We start from the raw sequence: 25,214 nt of genomic DNA, 5'->3' as shown, positions 1-25,214 counted from the left end.
TATGTCCTTCTTATGTGTTTCTCACAGAGTTCTAGGCCCATCTAACATGTATTTGTGGAGTTATGATCATTTTCATCATTGTGTGCACATGTGGGAAAAAACGCATTTTCAGCCGATTTAAACGTCGAAAAGGGGAATTGGTTAAACGCTTCAGTCGTTACTCTGTGTGACAGTGTCAGACAGTTTAAATACAATGGTGAACTAGTATATGCTGCTAAAGCGTTGTTTGTCAAACAGTTTTAGGCCCATACAACATGTATTTGTCGAGGTATGAGCATTTTCAGAACATTGGACGGTTTGCTGTCTAGCTGAATTAGAGAAACACCGAACCATTGTCTCTTCAGAGGTGAATGATTCAGAATGCTGCAGTACAGCATTGAAATTTAATTAATATGATGAACTATTATGTGCTTCCTACGTTTTTCTCTCAGATTTCTATGCCCATCTAACATGTATTTGTCGAGTTATGATCATTTTCATCATAGTGTGCACATCTGGGGAAAAAAGCATTTTCAGCCGATTTAAACGTCGAAAAGGGGAATTGGTTAAACGCTTCAGTCATTACTCTGTGTGACAGTGTCAGACAGTTTAAATACAATGGTGAACTACTATATGCTGCTAAAGTGTTGTTTGTCAACCAGTTTTAGGCCCATCTAACATGTATTTGTCGAGTTATGATCATTTTCATCATTGTGTCCACATGTGGGAAAAAACGCATTTTCAGCCGATTTAAACGTCGAAAAGGGGAATTGGTTAAACGCTTTAATTATTACTCTGTGTGACAGTGTCAGACAGATTAAATACAATGGTGAACTAGAATATGCTGCTAAAGTGTTGTTTGTCAAACAGTTTTAGGCCCATCTAACATGTATTTGTCGAGTTATGATCATTTTCATCATTGTGTGCACATGTGGGAAAAAACGCATTTTCAGCCGATTTAAACGTCGAAAAGGGGAATTGGTTAAACGCTTCAGTCATTACTCTGTGTGACAGTGTCAGACAGTTTAAATACAATGGTGAACTAGTATATGCTGCTAAAGCGTTGTTTGTCAAACAGTTTTAGGCCCATACAACATGTATTTGTCGAGTAATGAGCATTTTCAGAACATTGGACGGTTTGCTGTCTAGCTGAATTAGAGAAACACCGAACCATTGTCTCTTCAGAGGTGAATGATTCAGAATGCTGCAGTACAGCATAGAAATTTAATTAATATGATGAACTATTATGTGCTTCTTAAGTGTTTCTCACAGATTTCTAGGCCCATCTAACATGTATTTGTGGAGTTATGATCATTTTCATCATTGTGTGCACATGTGGGAAAAAACGCATTTTCAGACGATTTAAACGTCGAAAAGGGGAATTGGTTAAACGCTTCAGTCATTACTCTGTGTGACAGTGTCAGACAGTTTAAATACAATGGTGAACTAGTATATGCTGCTAAAGCGTTGTTTGTCAAACAGTTTTAGGCCCATACAACATGTATTTGTCGAGTAATGAGCATTTTCAGAACATTGGACGGTTTGCTGTCTAGCTGAATTAGAGAAACACCGAACCATTGTCTCTTCAGAGGTGAATGATTCAGAATGCTGCAGTACAGCATTGAAATTTAATTAATGTGATGAACTATTATGTGCTTCCTAAGTTTTTCTCTAAGATTTCTATGCCCATCTAACATGTATTTCTGGAGATATGATCATTTTCAGAACTTGTGACGGTTTGCTGTCTAGCTGAATTAGAGAAACACCGAACCATTGTCTCTTCAGAGGTGAATGATTCAGAATGCTGCAGTACAGCATAGAAATTTAATTAATATGATGAACTATTATGTGCTTCTTAAGTGTTTCTCACAGATTTCTAGGCCCATCTAACATGTATTTGTGGAGTTATGATCATTTTCATCATTGTGTGCACATGTGGGAAAAAAACGCATTTTCAGCCGATTTAAACGTCGAAAAGGGGAATTGGTTAAACGCTTCAGTCATTACTCTGTGTGACAGTGTCAGACAGTTTAAATACAATGGTGAACTAGTATATGCTGCTAAAGTGTTTTTTGTCAAACAGTTTTAGGCCCATGTAAAATGTATTTGTCGAGTTATGATTATTTTCATCATTGTGTGCACATGTGGGAAAAAACGCATTTTCAGCCGATTTAAACGTCGAAAAGGGGAATTGCTTAAACGCTTCAGTCATTACTCTGTGTGACAGTGTCAGACAGTTTAAATACAATGGTGAACTAGTATATGCTGCTAAAGCGTTGTTTGTCAAACAGTTTTAGGCCCATACAACATGTATTTGTCGAGGTATGAGCATTTTCATAACATTGGACGGTTTGCTGTCTAGCTGAATTAGAGAAACACCGAACCATTGTCTCTTCAGAGGTGAATGATTCAGAATGCTGCTGTACAGCATAGAAATTTAATTAATATGATGAACTATTATGTGCTTCCTAAGTGTTTCTCTCAGATTTCTATGCCCATCTAACATGTATTTGTGGAGTTATGATCATTTTCAGAACTTTTGACGGTTTGCTGTCTAGCTGAATTAGAGAAACACCGAACCATTTTCTCTTCAGAGGTGAATGATTCAGAATGCTGCAGTACAGCATAGAAATTGAATTAATATGATGAACTATTATGTCCTTCTTATGTGTTTCTCACAGAGTTCTAGGCCCATCTAACATGTATTTGTGGAGTTATGATCATTTTCATCATTGTGTGCACATGTGGGAAAAAACGCATTTTCAGCCGATTTAAACGTCGAAAAGGGGAATTCGTTAAACGCTTCAGTCGTTACTCTGTGTGACAGTGTCAGACAGTTTAAATACAATGGTGAACTAGTATATGCTGCTAAAGCGTTGTTTGTCAAACAGTTTTAGGCCCATACAACATGTATTTGTCGAGGTATGAGCATTTTCAGAACATTGGACGGTTTGCTGTCTAGCTGAATTAGAGAAACACCGAACCATTGTCTCTTCAGAGGTGAATGATTCAGAATGCTGCAGTACAGCATTGAAATTTAATTAATATGATGAACTATTATGTGCTTCCTACGTTTTTCTCTCAGATTTCTAGGCCCATCTAACATGTATTTGTGGAGTTATGATCATTTTCATCATTGTGTGCACATGTGGGAAAAAAACGCATTTTCAGCCGATTTAAACGTCGAAAAGGGGAATTGGTTAAACGCTTCAGTCATTACTCTGTGTGACAGTGTCAGACAGTTTAAATACAATGGTGAACTAGTATATGCTGCTAAAGTGTTGTTTGTCAAACAGTTTTAGACCCATGTAAAATGTATTTGTCGAGTTATGATCATTTTCATCATTGTGTGTACATGTGGGAAAAAACGCATTTTCAGACGATTTAAACGTCGAAAAGGGGAATTGGTTAAACGCTTCAGTCATTACTCTGTGTGACAGTGTCAGACAGTTTAAATACAATGGTGAACTAGTAAATGCTGCTAAAGCGTTGTTTGTCAAACAGTTTTAGGCCCAAACAACATGTATTTGTCGAGGTATGAGCATTTTCAGAACATTGGACGGTTTGCTGTCTAGCTGAACTAGAGAAACACCGAACCATTGTCTCTTCAGAGGTGAATGATTCAGAATGCTGCAGTACAGCATTGAAATTTAATTAATATGATGAACTATTATGTGCTTCCTAAGTTTTTCTCTCAGATTTCTATGCCATCCAACATGTATTTCTGGAGTTATGATCATTTTCATCATTGTGTGCACATGTGGAAAAAAAACGCATTTTCAGCCGATTTAAACGTCGAAAAGGGGAATTGGTTAAACGCTTCAGTCATTACTCTGTGTGACAGTGTCAGACAGTTTAAATACAATGGTGAACTAGTATATGCTGCTAAAGTGTTTTTTGTCAAACAGTTTTAGGCCCATGTAAAATGTATTTGTCGAGTTATGATTATTTTCATCATTGTGTGCACATGTGGGAAAAAACGCATTTTCAGCCGATTTAAACGTCGAAAAGGGGATTTGCTTAAACGCTTCAGTCATTACTCTGTGTGACAGTGTCAGACAGTTTAAATACAATGGTGAACTAGTATATACTGCTAAAGTGTTGTTTGTCAAACAGTTTTAGGCCCATCTAACATGTATTTGTCGAGTTATGATCATTTTCATCATTGTGTGCACATGTGGGAAAAAACGCATTTTCAGCCGATTTAAACGTCGAAAAGGGGAATTGGTTAAACGCTTCAGTCATTACTCTGTGTGACAGTGTCAGACAGTTTAAATACAATGGTGAACTAGTATATGCTGCTAAAGCGTTGTTTGTCAAACAGTTTTAGGCCCATACAACATGTATTTGTCGAGTAATGAGCATTTTCAGAACATTGGACGGTTTGCTGTCTAGCTGAATTAGAGAAACACCGAACCATTGTCTCTTCAGAGGTGAATGATTCAGAATGCTGCAGTACAGCATTGAAATTTAATTAATGTGATGAACTATTATGTGCTTCCTAAGTTTTTCTCTAAGATTTCTATGCCCATCTAACATGTATTTCTGGAGATATGATCATTTTCAGAACTTGTGACGGTTTGCTGTCTAGCTGAATTAGAGAAACACCGAACCATTGTCTCTTCAGAGGTGAATGATTCACAATGCTGCAGTACAGCATAGAAATTTAATTAATATGATGAACTATTATGTGCTTCTTAAGTGTTTCTCACAGATTTCTAGGCCCATCTAACATGTATTTGTGGAGTTATGATCATTTTCATCATTGTGTGCACATGTGGGAAAAAAACGCATTTTCAGCCGATTTAAACGTCGAAAAGGGGAATTGCTTAAACGCTTCAGTCATTACTCTGTGTGACAGTGTCAGACAGTTTAAATACAATGGTGAACTAGTATATGCTGCTAAAGCGTTGTTTGTCAAACAGTTTTAGGCCCATACAACATGTATTTGTCGAGGTATGAGCATTTTCATAACATTGGACGGTTTGCTGTCTAGCTGAATTAGAGAAACACCGAACCATTGTCTCTTCAGAGGTGAATGATTCAGAATGCTGCTGTACAGCATAGAAATTTAATTAATATGATGAACTATTATGTGCTTCCTAAGTGTTTCTCTCAGATTTCTATGCCCATCTAACATGTATTTGTGGAGTTATGATCATTTTCATCATTGTGTGCACATGTGGGAAAAAAACGCATTTTCAGCCGATTTAAACGTCGAAAAGGGGAATTGGTTAAACGCTTCAGTCATTACTCTGTGTGACAGTGTCAGACAGTTTAAATACAATGGTGAACTAGTATATGCTGCTAAAGTGTTTTTTGTCAAACAGTTTTAGGCCCATGTAAAATGTATTTGTCGAGTTATGATTATTTTCATCATTGTGTGCACATGTGGGAAAAAACGCATTTTCAGCCGATTTAAACGTCGAAAAGGGGAATTGCTTAAACGCTTCAGTCATTACTCTGTGTGACAGTGTCAGACAGTTTAAATACAATGGTGAACTAGTATATGCTGCTAAAGCGTTGTTTGTCAAACAGTTTTAGGCCCATACAACATGTATTTGTCGAGGTATGAGCATTTTCATAACATTGGACGGTTTGCTGTCTAGCTGAATTAGAGAAACACCGAACCATTGTCTCTTCAGAGGTGAATGATTCAGAATGCTGCTGTACAGCATAGAAATTTAATTAATATGATGAACTATTATGTGCTTCCTAAGTGTTTCTCTCAGATTTCTATGCCCATCTAACATGTATTTGTGGAGTTATGATCATTTTCAGAACTTTTGACGGTTTGCTGTCTAGCTGAATTAGAGAAACACCGAACCATTTTCTCTTCAGAGGTGAATGATTCAGAATGCTGCAGTACAGCATAGAAATTGAATTAATATGATGAACTATTATGTCCTTCTTATGTGTTTCTCACAGAGTTCTAGGCCCATCTAACATGTATTTGTGGAGTTATGATCATTTTCATCATTGTGTGCACATGTGGGAAAAAACGCATTTTCAGCCGATTTAAACGTCGAAAAGGGGAATTGGTTAAACGCTTCAGTCGTTACTCTGTGTGACAGTGTCAGACAGTTTAAATACAATGGTGAACTAGTATATGCTGCTAAAGCGTTGTTTGTCAAACAGTTTTAGGCCCATACAACATGTATTTGTCGAGGTATGAGCATTTTCAGAACATTGGACGGTTTGCTGTCTAGCTGAATTAGAGAAACACCGAACCATTGTTTCTTCAGAGGTGAATGATTCAGAATGCTGCAGTACAGCATTGAAATTTAATTAATATGATGAACTATTATGTGCTTCCTACGTTTTTCTCTCAGATTTCTATGCCCATCTAACATGTATTTCTGGAGTTATGATCATTTTCATCATAGTGTGCACACGTGGGAAAAAATGCATTTTCAGCCGATTTAAACGTCGAAAAGGCGAATTGGTCAAAAGCTTTAGTCATTACTTTGAGTGACAGAGTCAGACAGTTCAAATACAATGGTGAACTAGTATATGCTGCTAAAGTGTTGTTTGTCAACCAGTTTTAGGCCCATATAAAATGTATTTGTCGAGTTATGATCATTTTCATCATAGTGTGCACATCTGGGGAAAAAAGCATTTTCAGCCGATTTAAACGTCGAAAAGGGGAATTGGTTAAACGCTTCAGTCATTACTCTGTGTGACAGTGTCAGACAGTTTAAATACAATGGTGAACTACTATATGCTGCTAAAGTGTTGTTTGTCAACCAGTTTTAGGCCCATCTAACATGTATTTGTCGAGTTATGATCATTTTCATCATTGTGTGCACATGTGGGAAAAAACGCATTTTCAGCCGATTTAAACGTCGAAAAGGGGAATTGGTTAAACGCTTTAATTATTACTCTGTGTGACAGTGTCAGACAGATTAAATACAATGGTGAACTAGAATATGCTGCTAAAGTGTTGTTTGTCAAACAGTTTTAGGCCCATCTAACATGTATTTGTCGAGTTATGATCATTTTCATCATTGTGTGCACATGTGGGAAAAAACGCATTTTCAGCCGATTTAAACGTCGAAAAGGGGAATTGGTTAAACGCTTCAGTCATTACTCTGTGTGACAGTGTCAGACAGTTTAAATACAATGGTGAACTAGTATATGCTGCTAAAGCGTTGTTTGTCAAACAGTTTTAGGCCCATACAACATGTATTTGTCGAGTAATGAGCATTTTCAGAACATTGGACGGTTTGCTGTCTAGCTGAATTAGAGAAACACCGAACCATTGTCTCTTCAGAGGTGAATGATTCAGAATGCTGCAGTACAGCATAGAAATTTAATTAATATGATGAACTATTATGTGCTTCTTAAGTGTTTCTCACAGATTTCTAGGCCCATCTAACATGTATTTGTGGAGTTATGATCATTTTCATCATTGTGTGCACATGTGGGAAAAAACGCATTTTCAGACGATTTAAACGTCGAAAAGGGGAATTGGTTAAACGCTTCAGTCATTACTCTGTGTGACAGTGTCAGACAGTTTAAATACAATGGTGAACTAGTATATGCTGCTAAAGCGTTGTTTGTCAAACAGTTTTAGGCCCATACAACATGTATTTGTCGAGTAATGAGCATTTTCAGAACATTGGACGGTTTGCTGTCTAGCTGAATTAGAGAAACACCGAACCATTGTCTCTTCAGAGGTGAATGATTCAGAATGCTGCAGTACAGCATTGAAATTTAATTAATGTGATGAACTATTATGTGCTTCCTAAGTTTTTCTCTAAGATTTCTATGCCCATCTAACATGTATTTCTGGAGATATGATCATTTTCAGAACTTGTGACGGTTTGCTGTCTAGCTGAATTAGAGAAACACCGAACCATTGTCTCTTCAGAGGTGAATGATTCAGAATGCTGCAGTACAGCATAGAAATTTAATTAATATGATGAACTATTATGTGCTTCTTAAGTGTTTCTCACAGATTTCTAGGCCCATCTAACATGTATTTGTGGAGTTATGATCATTTTCATCATTGTGTGCACATGTGGGAAAAAAACGCATTTTCAGCCGATTTAAACGTCGAAAAGGGGAATTGGTTAAACGCTTCAGTCATTACTCTGTGTGACAGTGTCAGACAGTTTAAATACAATGGTGAACTAGTATATGCTGCTAAAGTGTTTTTTGTCAAACAGTTTTAGGCCCATGTAAAATGTATTTGTCGAGTTATGATTATTTTCATCATTGTGTGCACATGTGGGAAAAAACGCATTTTCAGCCGATTTAAACGTCGAAAAGGGGAATTGCTTAAACGCTTCAGTCATTACTCTGTGTGACAGTGTCAGACAGTTTAAATACAATGGTGAACTAGTATATGCTGCTAAAGCGTTGTTTGTCAAACAGTTTTAGGCCCATACAACATGTATTTGTCGAGGTATGAGCATTTTCATAACATTGGACGGTTTGCTGTCTAGCTGAATTAGAGAAACACCGAACCATTGTCTCTTCAGAGGTGAATGATTCAGAATGCTGCTGTACAGCATAGAAATTTAATTAATATGATGAACTATTATGTGCTTCCTAAGTGTTTCTCTCAGATTTCTATGCCCATCTAACATGTATTTGTGGAGTTATGATCATTTTCAGAACTTTTGACGGTTTGCTGTCTAGCTGAATTAGAGAAACACCGAACCATTTTCTCTTCAGAGGTGAATGATTCAGAATGCTGCAGTACAGCATAGAAATTGAATTAATATGATGAACTATTATGTCCTTCTTATGTGTTCTCACAGAGTTCTAGGCCCATCTAACATGTATTTGTGGAGTTATGATCATTTTCATCATTGTGTGCACATGTGGGAAAAAACGCATTTTCAGCCGATTTAAACGTCGAAAAGGGGAATTCGTTAAACGCTTCAGTCGTTACTCTGTGTGACAGTGTCAGACAGTTTAAATACAATGGTGAACTAGTATATGCTGCTAAAGCGTTGTTTGTCAAACAGTTTTAGGCCCATACAACATGTATTTGTCGAGGTATGAGCATTTTCAGAACATTGGACGGTTTGCTGTCTAGCTGAATTAGAGAAACACCGAACCATTGTCTCTTCAGAGGTGAATGATTCAGAATGCTGCAGTACAGCATTGAAATTTAATTAATATGATGAACTATTATGTGCTTCCTACGTTTTTCTCTCAGATTTCTAGGCCCATCTAACATGTATTTGTGGAGTTATGATCATTTTCATCATTGTGTGCACATGTGGGAAAAAAACGCATTTTCAGCCGATTTAAACGTCGAAAAGGGGAATTGGTTAAACGCTTCAGTCATTACTCTGTGTGACAGTGTCAGACAGTTTAAATACAATGGTGAACTAGTATATACTGCTAAAGTGTTGTTTGTCAAACAGTTTTAGGCCCATCTAACATGTATTTGTCGAGTTATGATCATTTTCATCATTGTGTGCACATGTGGGAAAAAACGCATTTTCAGCCGATTTAAACGTCGAAAAGGGGAATTGGTTAAACGCTTCAGTCATTACTCTGTGTGACAGTGTCAGACAGTTTAAATACAATGGTGAACTAGTATATGCTGCTAAAGCGTTGTTTGTCAAACAGTTTTAGGCCCATACAACATGTATTTGTCGAGTAATGAGCATTTTCAGAACATTGGACGGTTTGCTGTCTAGCTGAAATAGAGAAACACCGAACCATTGTCTCTTCAGAGGTGAATGATTCAGAATGCTGCAGTACAGCATTGAAATTTAATTAATGTGATGAACTATTATGTGCTTCCTAAGTTTTTCTCTAAGATTTCTATGCCCATCTAACATGTATTTCTGGAGATATGATCATTTTCAGAACTTGTGACGGTTTGCTGTCTAGCTGAATTAGAGAAACACCGAACCATTGTCTCTTCAGAGGTGAATGATTCAGAATGCTGCAGTACAGCATAGAAATTTAATTAATATGATGAACTAATATGTGCTTCTTAAGTGTTTCTCACAGATTTCTAGGCCCATCTAACATGTATTTGTGGAGTTATGATCATTTTCATCATTGTGTGCACATGTGGGAAAAAACGCATTTTCAGACGATTTAAACGTCGAAAAGGGGAATTGGTTAAACGCTTCAGTCATTACTCTGTGTGACAGTGTCAGACAGTTTAAATACAATGGTGAACTAGTATATGCTGCTAAAGCGTTGTTTGTCAAACAGTTTTAGGCCCATACAACATGTATTTGTCGAGGTATGAGCATTTTCATAACATTGGACGGTTTGCTGTCTAGCTGAATTAGAGAAACACCGAACCATTGTCTCTTCAGAGGTGAATGATTCAGAATGCTGCTGTACAGCATAGAAATTTAATTAATATGATGAACTATTATGTGCTTCCTAAGTGTTTCTCTCAGATTTCTATGCCCATCTAACATGTATTTGTGGAGTTATGATCATTTTCAGAACTTTTGACGGTTTGCTGTCTAGCTGAATTAGAGAAACACCGAACCATTGTCTCTTCAGAGGTGAATGATTCAGAATGCTGCAGTACAGCATAGAAATTGAATTAATATGATGAACTATTATGTCCTTCTTATGTGTTTCTCACAGAGTTCTAGGCCCATCTAACATGTATTTGTGGAGTTATGATCATTTTCATCATTGTGTGCACATGTGGGAAAAAACGCATTTTCAGCCGATTTAAACGTCGAAAAGGGGAATTGGTTAAACGCTTCAGTCGTTACTCTGTGTGACAGTGTCAGACAGTTTAAATACAATGGTGAACTAGTATATGCTGCTAAAGCGTTGTTTGTCAAACAGTTTTAGGCCCATACAACATGTATTTGTCGAGGTATGAGCATTTTCAGAACATTGGACGGTTTGCTGTCTAGCTGAATTAGAGAAACACCGAACCATTGTCTCTTCAGAGGTGAATGATTCAGAATGCTGCAGTACAGCATTGAAATTTAATTAATATGATGAACTATTATGTGCTTCCTACGTTTTTCTCTCAGATTTCTATGCCCATCTAACATGTATTTCTGGAGTTATGATCATTTTCATCATAGTGTGCACACGTGGGAAAAAATGCATTTTCAGCCGATTTAAACGTCGAAAAGGGGAATTGGTTAAACGCTTCAGTCATTACTCTGTGTGACAGTGTCAGACAGTTTAAATACAATGGTGAACTACTATATGCTGCTAAAGTGTTGTTTGTCAACCAGTTTTAGGCCCATCTAACATGTATTTGTCGAGTTATGATCATTTTCATCATTGTGTGCACATGTGGGAAAAAACGCATTTTCAGCCGATTTAAACGTCGAAAAGGGGAATTGGTTAAACGCTTTAATTATTACTCTGTGTGACAGTGTCAGACAGTTTAAATACAATGGTGAACTAGGATATGCTGCTAAAGTGTTGTTTGTCAAACAGTTTTAGGCCCATGTAAAATGTATTTGTCGAGTTATGATTATTTTCATCATTGTGTGCACATGTGGGAAAAAACGCATTTTCAGCCGATTTAAACGTCGAAAAGGGGAATTGGTTAAACGCTTCAGTCATTACTCTGTGTGACAGTGTCAGACAGTTTAAATACAATGGTGAACTACTATATGCTGCTAAAGCGTTGTTTGTCAAACAGTTTTAGGCCCATACAACATGTATTTGTCGAGGTATGAGCATTTTCAGAACATTGGACGGTTTGCTGTCTAGCTGAATTAGAGAAACACCGAACCATTGTCTCTTCAGAGGTGAATGATTCAGAAGGCTGCAGTACAGCATAGAAATTTAATTAATATGATGAACTATTATGTGCTTCCTAAGTTTTTCTCTCAGATTTCTATGCCCATCTAACATGTATTTCTGGAGTTATGATCATTTTCATCATAGTGTGCACACGTGGGAAAAAATGCATTTTCAGCCGATTTAAACGTCGAAAAGGCGAATTGGTCAAAAGCTTTAGTCATTTCTTTGAGTGACAGAGTCAGACAGTTCAAATACAATGGTGAACTAGTATATGCTGCTAAAGTGTTGTTTGTCAACCAGTTTTAGGCCCATATATAATGTATTTGTCGAGTTATGATCATTTTCATCATTATGTGCACATCTGGGAAAAAAAGCATTTTCAGCCGATTTAAACGTCGAAAAGGGGAATTGGTTAAACGCTTCAGTCATTACTCTGTATGACAGTGTCAGACAGTTTAAATACAATGGTGAACTAGTATATACTGCTAAAGTGTTGTTTGTCAAACAGTTTTAGGCCCATCTAACATGTATTTGTCGAGTTATGATCATTTTCATCATTGTGTGCACATGTGGGAAAAAACGCATTTTCAGCCGATTTAAACGTCGAAAAGGGGAATTGGTTAAACGCTTCAGTCGTTACTCTGTGTGACAGTGTCAGACAGTTTAAATACAATGGTGAACTAGTATATGCTGCTAAAGCGTTGTTTGTCAAACAGTTTTAGGCCCATACAACATGTATTTGTCGAGGTATGAGCATTTTCAGAACATTGGACGGTTTGCTGTCTAGCTGAATTAGAGAAACACCGAACCATTGTCTCTTCAGAGGTGAATGATTCAGGATGCTGCAGTACAGCATTGAAATTTAATTAATATGATGAACTATTATGTGCTTCCTAAGTGTTTCTCTCAGATTTCTATGCCCATCTAACATGTATTTGTGGAGTTATGATCATTTTCAGAACTTTTGACGGTTTGCTGTCTAGCTGAATTAGAGAAACACCGAACCATTGTCTCTTCAGAGGTGAATGATTCAGAATGCTGCAGTACAGCATAGAAATTGAATTAATATGATGAACTATTATGTCCTTCTTATGTGTTTCTCACAGAGTTCTAGGCCCATCTAACATGTATTTGTGGAGTTATGATCATTTTCATCATTGTGTGCACATCTGGGGAAAAAACGCATTTCCAGCCGATTTAAACGTCAAAAAGGGGAATTGGTTAAACGCTTCAGTCGTTACTCTGTGTGACAGTGTCAGACAGTTTAAATACAATGGTGAACTAGTATATGCTGCTAAAGTGTTTTTTGTCAAACAGTTTTAGGCCCATGTAAAATGTATTTGTCGAGTTATGATTATTTTCATTATTGTGTGCAGATGTGGGAAAAAACGCATTTTCAGCCGATTTAAACGTCGAAAAGGGGAATTGGTTAAACGCTTCAGTCATTACTCTGTGTGACAGTGTCAGACAGTTTAATTACAATGGTGAACTAGTATATGCTGCTAAAGTGTTTTTTGTCAACCAGTTTTAGGCCCATCTAACATGTATTTGTCGAGTTATGATCATTTTCATCATTATGTGTACATGTGGGAAAAAACGCATTTTCAGCCGATTTAAACGTCGAAAAGGGGAATTGCTTAAACGCTTCAGTCGTTACTCTGTGTGACAGTGTCAGACAGTTTAAATACAATGGTGAACTAGTATATGCTGCTAAAGCGTTGTTTGTCAAACAGTTTTAGGCCCATACAACATGTATTTGTCGAGGTATGAGCATTTTCAGAACATTGGACGGTTTGCTGTCTAGCTGAATTAGAGAAACACCGAACCATTGTCTCTTCAGAGGTGAATGATTCAGAAGGCTGCAGTACAGCATAGAAATTTAATTAATATGATGAACTATTATGTGCTTCCTAAGTTTTTCTCTCAGATTTCTATGCCCATCTAACATGTATTTCTGGAGTTATGATCATTTTCATCATAGTGTGCACACGTGGGAAAAAATGCATTTTCAGCCGATTTAAACGTCGAAAAGGCGAATTGGTCAAAAGCTTTAGTCATTTCTTTGAGTGACAGAGTCAGACAGTTCAAATACAATGGTGAACTAGTATATGCTGCTAAAGTGTTGTTTGTCAACCAGTTTTAGGCCCATATATAATGTATTTGTCGAGTTATGATCATTTTCATCATTATGTGCACATCTGGGAAAAAAAGCATTTTCAGCCGATTTAAACGTCGAAAAGGGGAATTGGTTAAACGCTTCAGTCATTACTCTGTATGACAGTGTCAGACAGTTTAAATACAATGGTGAACTAGTATATACTGCTAAAGTGTTGTTTGTCAAACAGTTTTAGGCCCATCTAACATGTATTTGTCGAGTTATGATCATTTTCATCATTGTGTGCACATGTGGGAAAAAACGCATTTTCAGCCGATTTAAACGTCGAAAAGGGGAATTGGTTAAACGCTTCAGTCGTTACTCTGTGTGACAGTGTCAGACAGTTTAAATACAATGGTGAACTAGTATATGCTGCTAAAGCGTTGTTTGTCAAACAGTTTTAGGCCCATACAACATGTATTTGTCGAGGTATGAGCATTTTCAGAACATTGGACGGTTTGCTGTCTAGCTGAATTAGAGAAACACCGAACCATTGTCTCTTCAGAGGTGAATGATTCAGGATGCTGCAGTACAGCATTGAAATTTAATTAATATGATGAACTATTATGTGCTTCCTAAGTTTTTCTCTCAGATTTCTATGCCCATCTAACATGTATTTGTGGAGTTATGATCATTTTCAGAACTTTTGACGGTTTGCTGTCTAGCTGAATTAGAGAAACACCGAACCATTGTCGCTTCAGAGGTGAATGATTCAGAATGCTGCAGTACAGCATTGAAATTTAATTAATATGATGAACTATTATGTGCTTCCTAAGTGTTTCTCTCAGATTTCTATGCCCATCTAACATGTATTTGTGGAGTTATGATCATTTTCAGAACTTTTGACGGTTTGCTGTCTAGCTGAATTAGAGAAACACCGAACCATTGTCTCTTCAGAGGTGAATGATTCAGAATGCTGCAGTACAGCATAGAAATTGAATTAATATGATGAACTATTATGTGCTTCTTAAGTGTTTCTCACAGATTTCTATGCCATCTAACATGTATTTCTGGAGTTATGATCATTTTCATCATTGTGTGCACATGTGGAAAAAAAACGCACTTTCAGCCGATTTAAACGTCGAAAAGGGGAATTGGTAAAACGCTTCAGTCATTACTCTGTGTGACAGTGTCAGACAGTTTGAATACAATGGTGAACTAGCATATGCTGCTAAAGTGTTTTTTGTCAAACAGTTTTAGGCCCATGTAAAATGTATTTGTCGAGTTATGATTATTTTCATCATTGTGTGCACATGTGGGAAAAAACGCATTTTCAGCCGATTTAAACGTCGAAAAGGGGAATTGCTTAAACGCTTCAGTCATTACTCTGTGTGACAGTGTCAGACAGTTTAAATACAATGGTGAACTAGTATATACTGCTAAAGTGTTGTTTGTCAAACAGTTTTAGGCCCATCTAACATGTATTTGTCGAGTTATGATCATTTTCATCATTGTGTGCACATGTGGGAAAAAACGCATTTTCAGCCGATTTAAACGTCGAAAAGGGGAATTGCTTAAACGCTTCAGTCATTACTCTGTGTGACAGTGTCAGACAGTTTAAATACAATGGTGAACTAGTATATGCTGCTAAAGCGTTGTTTGTCAAACAGTTTTAGGCCCATACAACATGTATTTGTCGAGGTATGAGCATTTTCATAACATTGGACGGTTTGCTGTCTAGCTGAATTAGAGAAACACCGAACCATTGTCTCTTCAGAGGTGAATGATTCAGAATGCTGCTGTACTGCGTAGAAATTTAATTAATATGATGAACTATTATGTGCTTCCTAAGTGTTTCTCTCAGATTTCTATGCCCATCTAACATGTATTTGTGGAGTTATGATCATTTTCAGAACTTTTGACGGTTTGCTGTCTAGCTGAATTAGAGAAACACCGAACCATTGTCTCTTCAGAGGTGAATGATTCAGAATGCTGCAGTACAGCATAGAAATTGAATTAATATGATGAACTATTATGTCCTTCTTATGTGTTTCTCACAGAGTTCTAGGCCCATCTAACATGTATTTGTGGAGTTATGATCATTTTCATCATTGTGTGCACATGTGGGAAAAAACGCATTTTCAGCCGATTTAAACGTCGAAAAGGGGAATTGGTTAAACGCTTCATTCATTACTCTGTGTGACAGTGTCAGACAGTTTAAATACAATGGTGAACTAGTATATGCTGCTAAAGTGTTGTTTGTCAAACAGTTTTAGACCCATGTAAAATGTATTTGTCGAGTTATGATCATTTTCATCATTTTGTGCACATGTGGGAAAAAACGCATTTTCAGACGATTTAAACGTCGAAAAGGGGAATTGGTTAAACGCTTCAGTCATTACTCTGTGTGACAGTGTCAGACAGTTTAAATACAATGGTGAACTACTATATGCTGCTAAAGCGTTGTTTGTCAAACAGTTTTAGGCCCATACAACATGTATTTGTCGAGGTATGAGCATTTTCAGAACATTGGACGGTTTGCTGTCTAGCTGAATTAGAGAAACACCGAACCATTGTCTCTTCAGAGGTGAATGATTCAGAATGCTGCAGTACAGCATAGAAATTTAATTAATATGATGAACTATTATGTGCTTCTTAAGTGTTTCTCACAGATTTCTAGGCCCATCTAACATGTATTTGTGGAGTTATGATCATTTTCATCATTGTGTGCACATGTGGGAAAAAACGCATTTTCAGCCGATTTAAACGTCGAAAAGGGGAATTGGTTAAACGCTTCAGTCATTACTCTGTGTGACAGTGTCAGACAGTTTAAATACAATGGTGAACTAGTATATGCTGCTAAAGTGTTTTTTGTCAAACAGTTTTAGGCCCATGTAAAATGTATTTGTCGAGTTATGATTATTTTCATCATTGTGTGCACATGTGGGAAAAAACGCATTTTCAGCCGATTTAAACGTCGAAAAGGGGAATTGCTTAAACGCTTCAGTCATTACTCTGTGTGACAGTGTCAGACATTTTAAATACAATGGTGAACTAGTATATGCTGCTAAAGCGTTGTTTGTCAAACAGTTTTAGGCCCATACAACATGTATTTGTCGAGGTATGAGCATTTTCATAACATTGGACGGTTTGCTGTCTAGCTGAATTAGAGAAACACCGAACCATTGTCTCTTCAGAGGTGAATGATTCAGAATGCTGCTGTACAGCATAGAAATTTAATTAATATGATGAACTAATATGTGCTTCCTAAGTGTTTCTCTCAGATTTCTATGCCCATCTAACATGTATTTGTGGAGTTATGATCATTTTCAGAACTTTTGACGGTTTGCTGTCTAGCTGAATTAGAGAAACACCGAACCATTGTCTCTTCAGAGGTGAATGATTCAGAATGCTGCAGTAAAGCATAGAAATTGAATTAATATGATGAACTATTATGTCCTTCTTATGTGTTTCTCACAGAGTTCTAGGCCCATCTAACATGTATTTGTGGAGTTATGATCATTTTCATCATTGTGTGCACATCTGGGGAAAAAACGCATTTCCAGCCGATTTAAACGTCAAAAAGGGGAATTGGTTAAACGCTTCAGTCGTTACTCTGTGTGACAGTGTCAGACAGTTTAAATACAATGGTGAACTAGTATATGCTGCTAAAGTGTTTTTTGTCAAACAGTTTTAGGCCCATGTAAAATGTATTTGTCGAGTTATGATTATTTTCATTATTGTGTGCAGATGTGGGAAAAAACGCATTTTCAGCCGATTTAAACGTCGAAAAGGGGAATTGGTTAAACGCTTCAGTCATTACTCTGTGTGACAGTGTCAGACAGTTTAATTACAATGGTGAACTAGTATATGCTGCTAAAGTGTTTTTTGTCAACCAGTTTTAGGCCCATCTAACATGTATTTGTCGAGTTATGATCATTTTCATCATTATGTGTACATGTGGGAAAAAACGCATTTTCAGCCGATTTAAACGTCGAAAAGGGGAATTGCTTAAACGCTTCAGTCATTACTCTGTGTGACAGTGTCAGACAGTTTAAATACAATGGTGAACTAGTATATGCTGCTAAAGCGTTGTTTGTAAAACAGTTTTAGGCCCATGTTAAACTGTCTGACACTGTCACACAGAGTAATGACTGAAGCGTTTAACCAATTCCCCTTTTCGACGTTTAAATCGGCTGAAAATGCGTTTTTTCCCACATGTACACATAAAGATGAAAATGATCATAACTCGACAAATACATGTTACAAAAATAAGAAAGATTTATAGATAGAATAAAAGAAATATTGAAAGAAAGATTGAAAAAAGAAAGAAAGATTGAAAGATTGAAAGAAATATTGAAAGACAAAGATTGAAAGAAACAATGAAAGAAAGATTGAAAGATTAAAAGAAAGAATGAAAGAAAGATTGAAAGATAGATTGAAAGAAAGATTGAAAGAAAGATTGAAAGAAAGATTGAAAGAAAGAAAGATTGAAAGAAAGAATGAAACAAAGATTGAAATAAAGAATGAAAGAAAGATTGAAAGAAAGATAGAAAGAAAGATTGAAAGATTGAAAGAAAGATTGAAAAAAAGATTGAAAGACTGAAAGAAAGAATGAATGAAAGATTGAAAGATTAAACAATTGAAAGAAAGTTTGCAAGAAAGATTGAAAAAAGAAAGATTGAAAGAAAGAATGAAAGAAAGATTGAAAGATAGATGGAAAGAAAGATTGAAAGAAAGAAAGATTGAAAGAATAACAAAAGAAAGATTGAAAGATTGGAAGAAATATTGAAAGATAGAAAAATTGAAAGAAAGAAAGATTGAAAGAAAGAATTAAAGAAAGATTGAAAGATTAAAAGAAAGAATGAAAGAAAGATTGAAAGATTGAAATATTGAAAGAAAGAATGAAAGAAAGATTGAAAGATTGAAAGATTGAAATAAAGATTGAAAGTTTGAAAGAAAGATTGAAAGAAAGATTTAAAGAAAGAAAGATTGAAAGAAACATTGAAAGAAGGATTGAAAGATTGAAAGAAAGATTGAACGATTGAAATATTGAAATAAAGAATGAAAGTTTGAAAGAAAGATTTAAAGAAAGATTTAAAGAAAGAAAGATTGAAAGTAAAAAAGATTGAAAGAAATATTGAAAGAAAGATTGAAAGATTGAAAGAAGGAATGAATGAAAGATTGAAAGAAAAATTGAAAGAAAGATTGAAAGAAAGATTGAAAGACTGAAGGAAAGAATGAAAGAAAGATGGAAAGAAAGATGGAAAGAAAGATTGACAGAAAGAAAGATTGAAAGAAATATTGAAAGAAAGATTGAAAGATTGAAAGAAAGAATGAAAGAAAGATTGAAAGATTGAAAGATTGAAAGATTGAAAGAAAGAATGAAAGAAAGACTGAAAGATTGAAAGAAAAAATGAAAGAAAGATTGAAAGATTGAAAGATTGAAAGAAAGATTGAAAGTTTGAAAGACAGATTGAAAGACTGAAAGAAAGATTGCAAGAAAGATTGAAAAAACAGAAAGATTTAAAGATAGAATAAAAGAAAGATTGAAAGAAAGATTGAAAAAAAAAGAAAGATTGAAAGATTGAAAGAAATATTGAAAGACAGAAAGATTGAAAGAAACAATTAAAGAAAGATTGAAAGATTAAAATAAAGAATGAAAGAACGATTGAAAGAAAGATTGAAAGAAAGATTGAAAGAAATATTGAAAGAAAGATTGAATGAAAGATTGAAAGAAAGAATGAAACAAAGATTGAAATAAAGAATGAAAGAAAGACTGAAAGAAAGAATGACGGACAGAAAGATTGAAAGAAAGAATGAAAGAAAGATTGAAAAAAAGATTGAAAGACTGAAAGAAAGAATGAAAGAAAGATTAAAAGATTAAACAATTGAAAGAGCGATTGCAAGAAAGATTGAAAAAAGAAAGATTGAAAGAAAGAATGAAAGACTGAAGGAAAGAATGAAAGAAAGATTGAAAGATTAAAAGAAAGAATGAAAGAAAGATTGAAAAATTGAAAGATTGAAAGAAAGACTAAAAGAAAGAAAGAACGATTGAAAGAAAGATTGAAAGAAAGAATGAAAGAAAGATTGAAAGAAACAATGAAAGAAAGATTGAAAGATTAAAAGAAAGAATGAAAGAAAGATTGAAAAATTGAAAGATTGAAAGAAAGACTAAAAGAAAGAAAGAACGATTGAAAGAAAGATTGAAAGAAAGAATGAAAGAATGAATGAAAGAAAGATTGAAAGATAAACAATTGAAAGAAAGATTGCAAGAAAGATTGAAAAAAGAAAGATTGAAAGAATGAATGAAAGAAAGATTGAAAGAAAGATGGAAAGAAAGATTGAAAGAAAGAAAGATTGAAAGAGATAACAGAAAGATTGAAAGAAATAATGAAAGAAAGATTGAACGATTGGAAGAAATATTGAAAGAGAAAAATTGAAAGTAAGAAAGATTGAAAGAAAGAATGAAAGAAAGATTGAAAGATTGAAAGAAAGAATGAAAGAAAGATTGAAAGATTGAAATATTTAAAGAAAGAATGAAAGAAAGATTGAACGATTGAAAGAAAGATTGAAAGAAAGATTAAATGATTGAAATATTTAAAGAAAGATTGAAAGATTGAAAGAAAGAATGAAAGAACGATTGAAAGAAAGAATGAAAGAAAAATTGACTGATTGAAAGAAATATTGAAAAAAGAAACATTGAAAGAAAGAATGAAAGAAAGATTGAAAGAAAGATGGAAAGAAAGATTGAAAGAAATAATGAAAGAAAGATTGAACGATTGGAAGAAATATTGAAAGATAGATTTAAAGAAAGATTGAAAGACTGAAAGAAAGATTGAAAGAAAGAAAGATTTATAGAAAGAATGAAATAAAGATTGAAAAAAGAAAGATAGATTGAAAGAAAGATTGAATGATTGAAAGAAAGAATGAAAGAAAGATTTAAAAAAAGATTGAAAAAAAGAAAGATTGAAAGAAAGATTGAAAGACTGAAGGAAAGAATGAAAGAAAGATGGAAAGAAAGATGGAAAGAAAGATTGAAAGAAAGAAAGATTGAAAGAACTATTGAAAGAAAGATTGAAAGATTAAAGAAAGAATGAAAGAAAGATTGAAAGATTGAAAGATTGAAAGAAATAATGAAAGAAAGATTGAAAGATTGGAAGAAATTTTGAAAGATAGAAAAATTGAAAGTAAGAAAGATTGAAAGAAAGATGGAAAGAAAGATTGAAAGAAAGAAAGATTGAAAGAAACAATGAAAGAAAAATTGAAAGTTTGGAAGAAATTTTGAAAGATAGAAAAATTGAAAGTAAGAAAGATTGAAAGAAAGAATGAAAGAAAGATTGAAAGATTGAAAGAAAGAATGAAAGAAAGATTGAAAGACTGAAAGAAAGAATGAAAGAAAGATTGAAAGATTAAACAATTGAAAGAAAGTTTGCAAGAAAGTTTGAAAAAAGAAAGATTGAAAGAAAGAATGAAAGAAAGATTGAAAGATAGATGGATAGAAAGATTGAAAGAAAGAAAGATTGAAAGAATAACAAAAGAAAGATTGAAAGATTGGAAGAAATATTGAAAGATAGAAAAATTGAAAGTAAGAAAGATTGAAAGAAAGAATTAAAGAAAGATTGAAAGATTGAAAGAAAGAATGAAAGAAAGATTGAAATATTGAAAGAAAGATTGAAATATTGAAAGAAAGATTGAATTAAAGATTGAAAGTTTGAAAGAAAGATTGAAAGAAAGATTTAAAGAAAGAAAGATTGAAAGAAATATTGAAAGAAAGATTGAAAGATTGAAAGAAAGATTGAAAGAAAGAATGAAAGAAAGATTGAAGGAAAGATTGAAAGATTGAATGATTGAAAGAAAGACTGAAAGAAAGAATGAAAGAAAGATTGAAAGATTGAAAGATTGAAATAAAGAATGAAAGTTTGAAAGAAAGATTGAAAGAAAGATTTAAAAAAAGAAAGATTGAAAGTAAGAAAGATTGAAAGACATATTGAAAGAAATATTGAAAGATTGAAAGAAAGATTGAAAGAAAGAATGAAAGAAAGATTGAAAGAAAGATTGAAAGACTGAATGAAAGAATGAAACAAAGATTGAAAGAAAGATTGAAAGAAAGAAAGATTGAAAGATTGAATGATTGAAAGATTGAATGATTGAAAGATTGAAAGAAAGATTGAAAGAAAGATTGAACGACTGAAAGATTGAAAGAAATTTTGAAAGTTTGAAAGAAAGATTGAAAGACTGAAAGATAGATTGAAAGATTGAAGATTGAAAGATTGAAAGAAAGATTGAAAGAAAGATTGAACGACTGAAAGATTGAAAGAAAGATTGAAAGTTTGAAAGAAAGATTGAAAGACTGAAAGAAATAATGAAAGAAAGATTGAAAGAAAGAATGAAAGAAAGATTGAAAGAAAGATGGAAAGAAAGATTGAAAGAAAGAAAGATTGAAAGATATAACAAAAGAAAGATTGAAAGAAATAATGAAAGAAAGATTGAAAGAAAGATGGAAAGAAAGATTGAAAGAAAGAAAGATTGAAAGATATAACAAAAGAAAGATTGAAAGAAATAATGAAAGAAAGATTGAAAGATTGAAAGAAAGAATGAAAGAAAGATTGAAAGATTGAAATATTGAAAGAAAGAATGAAAGAAAGACTGAAAGATTGAAAGAAAGATTGAAAGAAAGATTGAAAGATTGAAATATTTAAAGAAAGATTGAAAGAAAGAATGAAAGAACAATTGAAAGAAAGAATGAAAGAATGAAAGAAAAATTGACAGATTGAAAGAAATATTGAAAAAAGAAAGATTGAAAGAAAGAATGAAAGAAAGATTGAAAGAAAGATGGAAAGAAAGATTGAAAGAAATAATAAAAGAAAGATTGAACGATTGGAAGAAATATTGAAAGATAGAAAAATTGAAAGTAAGAAAGATTGAAAGAAAGAATGAAAGAAAGATTGAAAGATTGACAGAAAGAATGACAGAAAAAATGAAAGATTGAAATATCGAAAGAAAGAATGAAAAAAAGATTGAAAGACTGAAAGAAAGAATGAAAGAAAGATTGAAAGATTAAACAATTGAAAGAAAGTTTGTAAGAAAGATTGAAAAAAGAAAGATTGAAAGAAAGAATGAAAAAAAGATTGATAGATAGATGGATAGAAAGATTGAAAGAAAGAAAGATTGAAAGAATAACAAAAGAAAGATTGAAAGATTGGAAGAAATATTGAAAGATAGAAAAATTGAAAGTAAGAAAGATTGAAAGAAAAAATTAAAGAAAGATTCAAAGATTGAAAGAAAGAATGAAAGAAAGGTTGAAAGATTGAAATATTGAAAGAAAGAATGAAAGAAAGATTGAAAGATTGAAAGAAAGATTGAAAGAAAGATTGAAAGATTAAAAGATTGAAATAAAGATTGAAAGATTCAAAGAAATATTGAAAGAAAGATTGAACGACTGAAAGATTTAAAGAAAGATTGAAAGTTTGAAACAAATTTTGAAAGACTGAAAGAAAGAATGAAAGAAAGAATGAAAGAAATATTGAAAAAAGAAAGATTGAAAGAAAATTTGAAAGAAAGATTGAAAGAAGGAATGAAAGTAAGATTGAATGAAATATTGAAAGACAGAAAGATTGAAAGAAACAATGAAAGAAAGATTGAAAGATTAAAAGAAAGAATGAAAGAAAGATTGAAAAATTGAAATATTGAAAGAAAGAATGAAAGAAAGATTGAAAGATTGAAAGATTGAAATAAAGATTGAAAGTTTGAAAGAAAGATTGAAAGAAAGATTTAAAGAAAGAAAGATTGAAAGAAATATTGAAAGAAAGATTGAAAGATTGAAAGAAAGATTGAAAGAAAGAATGAAAGAAAGATTGAACGATTGAAATATTGAAATAAATAATGAAAGTTTGAAAGAAAGATTGAGAGAAAGATTTATAGAAAGAAAGATTGAAAGTAAAAAAGATTGAAAGAAATATTGAAAGAAAGATTGAAAGAAAGATTGAAAGATTGAAGGAAAGAATGAAAGAAAGATTGAAAGAAAAGAATGAAAGAAAGATTGAAAAAAAGAAAGATTGAAAGAAAGAAAGATTTATAAAAAGAATGAAAGAACGATTGAAAAAAGAATGAAAGATTGAAAGAAAGATTGAAAGAAAGATTGAAAGAAAGAAAGATTGAAAGAAATATTGAAAGAAAGATTGAAAGATTGAAAGAAAGAATGAAAGAAAGATTGAAAAAAAGATTGAAAAAAAGAAAGATTGAAAGAAAGATCGAAAAAAAAGAAAGATTTAAAGATAGAATAAAAGAAAGATTGAAAGAAAGATTGAAAAAAGAAAGAAAGATTGAAAGATTGAAAGAAATATTGAAAGACAGAAAGATTGAAAGAAACAATGAAAGAAAGATTGAAAGATTAAAAGAAAGAATGAAAGAAAGATTGAAAAATTGAAAGATTGAAAGAAAGACTAAAAGAAAGATTGAAAGATTGAATGATTGAAAGAAAGATTGAAAGAAAGATTGAAAGCTTGAAAGAAAGATTGAAAGAAAGATTTTAAGAAAGGTTGAAAGACTGAAAGAAAGAATGAAAGATTGAAAGAAAGAATGAAAGAACGATTGAAAGAAAGAATGAAAGAATGAAAGAAAGATTGAAAGAAAGATTTTAAGAAAGGTTGAAAGACTGAAAGAAAGAATGAAAGATTGAAAGAAAGAATGAAAGAACGATTGAAAGAAAGAATGAAAGAATGAAAGAAAGATTGAAAGATTGAAAGAAATATTGAAAGAAAGAGAGAATGAAAGTAAGAAAGATTGAAAGAAAGATTGAAAGTAATAAAGATTGAAAGAAAGAATGAAAGAAAAATTGAAAGATTGATAGATTGAAAGAAAGATTTAAAGAAAGATTGAAAGACTGAAAGAAAGAATGAATAAAAGAATTAAAGAAAGACTGAAAGATTGAAAGATTGAAATAAAGATTGAAAGAAAGAAAGATTTATAGAAAGAATGAAAGAAAGATTGAAAAAAGAAAGAAAGATTGAAAGAAAGATTGAAAGATTGAAAGAAAGATTGAAAGAAGGATTTAAAGAAAGATTGAAAGACTGAAAGAAAGAATGAATAAAAGATTTTAAGAAAGATTGAAAGATTGAAAGAAAGAAAGATTTATAGAAAGAATGAAAGAAAGATTGAAAAAAGAAAGAAAGAAAGATTTGAAGTAAGAATGAAATATTGAAAGAAAGATTTTAGGAAAGGTTGAAAGACTGAAAGAAAGAATGAAAGAAAGAATGAAAGAAAGATTGAAAGATTGAAAGATTGAAAGAAAGAAGGAAAGATTGAAAGAAAGATTGAAAGATTGAAAGAAAGATTGAAAGATTGAAAGAAATATTGAAAGAAAGAGAATTTGAAAGTAAGAAAGATTGAAAGAAAGATTGAAAGTAATAAAGATTGAAAGAAA

This window comes from Zeus faber (assembly GCF_960531495.2).
Source record: "Zeus faber genome assembly, chromosome: 8".
NCBI lineage: Eukaryota > Metazoa > Chordata > Actinopteri > Zeiformes > Zeidae > Zeus > Zeus faber.
The sequence above is the reverse complement of the archived record's forward strand: the minus strand, read 5'-3'. Positions refer to the sequence as shown.